Source organism: Diprion similis, chromosome 1 (genome assembly GCF_021155765.1).
Source record: "Diprion similis isolate iyDipSimi1 chromosome 1, iyDipSimi1.1, whole genome shotgun sequence".
NCBI classification, from domain to species: domain Eukaryota; kingdom Metazoa; phylum Arthropoda; class Insecta; order Hymenoptera; family Diprionidae; genus Diprion; species Diprion similis.
In genome coordinates, this window is record NC_060105.1 from 3,407,212 (window position 1) to 3,411,372 (window position 4,161).

Genomic DNA, 4,161 nt, shown 5'->3' on the forward strand with positions numbered 1-4,161 from the left:
CGATAAGCTAGGCTCGAAGCCGATATCCTAAAACTTTGAAGACCGAGAGCGTAATCCATCAAAATACAACCTCGCTATGAGCTTTCCTGTTTTACTCTGACGTGAAACTGTACACTTTTTTTTTTTTTTCTTTTTTTTTTTTATTTATGAACAGGTCTTTCGACATCGGCAGCCAATTTCATCCGACTCATGCACCTGCAGAAAATAAATGGATTCTGGGCGCTAGGTACTGCGGCAATTACATTCGTGACTATCTTCGTGCTCGAAAATAGGAACAAGGTGCGCCAAATGCGTCACGACAACAAGTTCACCCTCATTCAGTGGGTAAGACCTGATTATTTTTTAACTATCACATTTTCGACTGACGCTTTTCACTGTAGAGGATTCCAGGAAATGACCTCCTCCTTCTGTCTACTCAACCAATTACGGCAGACTGAACCAGCTCGTTTTTTTCGTTTTAAAATTCCTCTTTAAAAATATCATCGTAATACGAACTTTGTTCAGTAATAATAATAACTATCGATGGATTAAAAAATGTCGTCACTATCGTAGACGAACATTTATTCGACTATGTTTGATGAATTCTGTAATCGAATATAAATTTTCTCAACAAACAAAACGTCCCACAGACGTTCAATTGCAATGAGTGAATTGCTAAACGCCCGATTAGTTTAGTTTATTGTTAGTCTAACCGAGTCTTTTTCTAGACCTGTCGAAATTTGAAAAGCTGTCAAAGCCAGTCATTGAGTAAAGCATGCATGCGAGTTCGCGAATACAAAGTTTGGCAAATAATTGGCCCTTTGCGAAGCGGAGGTTCAGGGGTCCGATTGTAGCGGTATCAGATCACGGCGTTTCCTCAGTCCCATATCCATCAAGCCAGTTGGCGTTCATAGCTGTTGTATGGGGTTATAATGAGGCTTAGTGGCCTTCGCACCATGCAGGAGATTGGAGAAGGCGAGGTAGCCCGAGTTTTCGAGCAGAATATATACCCTCGGCCTGTCCTGCAGCCGGTGCACTGAGTGTGGATGTGAAGAGGCCGGCATAGATCTGACGTGAGTGGTGAACGCGCGGCAGGATAATATTAATGATGACTGGTCGACTCCTCCCGTTGTCCTGGTGCACGCCGACAACGCCGCGTATTCCGCCTCCGCCTTCACCTCCGCCTCCTCGAGGAGCCCCGCAGGCTGTTAAAAAACGTTTCATTTATTGGCGAGTGACGGAGGTAGGAAAAGCAGCGAGATCCTTCTTCCTCCCGAAGCACTGCGGCAAACTCGATCTGGAATTCGGCCAAAGGGCTTCTTCCCGCTCGTGAACGATCTATTTGGGGCTGACCTACGAGGGGACCTGTTGCGGTGATCGAGTGCCAGCTCGATCATCCAGTGTAAAACTTAATGATTCCGGATTAGGAAAATTACGTTAAAAAGCAATCAATAACTGAAGGGCAGTCTCGTCCTGCCGGGTTTCGGGCCAACAAAATGGTGGATCTGGACTCGGAGGCGACCGCGGACGTAAGACCCCAAAACTGGTCCTGCATGCCCTCTAGGGTCCGGCCGTCTGTCCCTCTGTGGGCCTCGTGACGGCGGCGAGATGACCACCTGCTGCCTCTTTGATTCTACCGCCGGAATCTCATTTAGCCGTGTAATCCCGATATTCATTCACGATACATCACACTGCACTACATCGCTCCGAGTTCAGGCGTCTGCCGCCTATCGATCCGTTGTGTAGTTGGATCTATCGCCCTTGTCACGAATTCGGGAATAATAATATACTTTTTCAGAAACTGAAACAGTGAAAGCAGTCCGACAACGATAACGAAACAATAAGATAACGATTGAAAGCTGTCCCATAAGTATAAGGAACGATAACTAAGAAACGCTACAGACGGAAAACTTTCGATATGATGTGCACTTTCGAATTTGTTCGTACATTCGTTATAGATTATTGTGCAGCACAGCTGAGTAGACTGAACGAGGAGGGAAAATGGTTGCCTTGACTCCCTCTACGCATAACGTCTCACTCACTGATGGATCTCCGGCATTACGAGTACACTCGAGGGGTAAAATAACACTTATTGCGGTGGAAAAGTCAAGTGACAAAGACGGAGACCCGCACGGTTGATGTCTAAAGTGTATAGTAGACAGGTAAACTCATATTGATAACACGGGTAAAAAAAAAAAATATAACAATTTCTTTGGTTTTATATTTAAATGAATATCTTCTGATTCTTTACATCAAATAATAACGAAAATCTTCATTTATTACTTATAAAGTTTGTTTTTATTTTTGTTACGTTGATAAATAAGTATTTAAGTTTTTGGTTGATGGTATAAGCAGCAGGTAGTACCAAGTTTAAATGAAAAATAAACTTTATCTTATAAAGCTAGTTTTTTTTTCATTAGTTACGTGAAAGAAATCGAAATTTAAAATCTATAACCCAGACTCAAAATTCCTGACCGGAGTAAGTTGTCACTCCTCGTTACTAGAGTATTCAAATTTCTTTTTATACTATGTATCCACGGATTATTATGTGGCAGAAATTATCTTTCAACTAATGTTTGTGTTTGGTTTTTATGAACTTCCAGATTCGTGTAAATATGGATCTCTTTCGCACATCGCATTATATCATTAGTCAAAACGAGAAATACGATGTCGTAGTTGTAAATCATAGTCTTAAATTATAATAGATTTTCTCTACGCACGCCAGCCAGCATCAGGTTTGCAGAATAGTATTCTATCTACAAAAATTGAGGTATAATTTTATCATTCACGTTCGTGCAGTAATTTTATGAACGCGAAAAAGAAAACGTAACAAATGATTTTGTTGAAAATTTTTCAAATAATCGAGCGATCAAAGATTTCAACATCACGGAATCTCGCGATTTATTCCTGTTCGATCAGTCGCACTTAAGCACGAACACCTTGAACGCTAAGCCGATCGGATACGAATGCACGAGGGTGTATATATAAAGGTTGTATCTCATAGGGAGAAAGGCCGAAAAATCTATTATAACATTCAGAGCTGGCTTACATACGTATATCCGTATAGAATGCAGCAGAGAAAGAAATGGCCCCCGATGTCGGGGTGGGCAGGGGTTGATCCAAAAAAGGGGATGGACGGGGGAAGGGAGGGTTTCCTTTCTACGGGCTCCCCTCTATACGATATTCCCAAACACCCACGCACTCTCGGCTTGAAACGGAGCTACGCAACCCCTGCAGGACCCCGTCGGGGCCCGACCAGAACCGCGAGAAAGCGGAGAAGGAAGGAACGAGCGGAGAACGGAGAACGGAGAACGGAGAACGGAGGACGGAGAAACACGCGGACGCAGCCGCGCGGTGCTGCTGCTGCTGCTGCTGCTGCTGCTAGTCAAACCAAAACTCAGGCATGATTAATGATCGCAGGCAGAGCGCTGCTTCAAACAACAAACTTTTCCCAAGGAACGGAGGAGAATACAAGAAAAAATATATAAGAAAGAGGGAACTCTCTTTCTTCGCATCCACCCTTCAGTCGACTAATACCCCGAGCTCCTCCACTCTGACAGCCTTTCATTTCTTTCTATCCTTCTTTCCCTCGTCCTTACTTGCTTACTCTCCTCTCCCGCTTCTCTCTCTCTTTCTCTCTATTCGCGGTCCCGTTTCTGCGGCATTGTCAAGACTCTTTCTCTCTTTATCGCTTTCCGTCTCTCTTTCCCCGCCCGGTGAGCTTTAATATCGCGAAGCTTGCTGTAAGGACATAAGGAGTCCACCTCTAGCGAGTCATTAGAACGATGTTTATCGCTCTCGCTTGGGTTTTCCGGAATTTTCATAGAAATAAAAAACCAGTTGTATCGAGAAGAGAGAAAATTATTTCTCTTTTCTTTTAGGGGAAAAAAATTTCCCTCGGTAGAATGGTACATCAAGATTCATCACGGCTAGTGTCAATTTTCTTGAAAGTTACGAAATCTGCCAACACCATTTTCGAAGCAGGAGTAATGTGAGTTTGAAAAGTTTTCAGGAGATGATGCGGGTACATTGCGCGTATCTCGGTTGAGTAAGGAGATAATTTTTCAACGAAAATGTTCGCCAACTGAATCAAGTCGTTTCTCCAAAAACCAAAAACCGGTCGAATAGTTTTAAGAAGAAAAGAATGACAAAGAAATCTGTGCAAAAGCGGTGCTCTGAAGT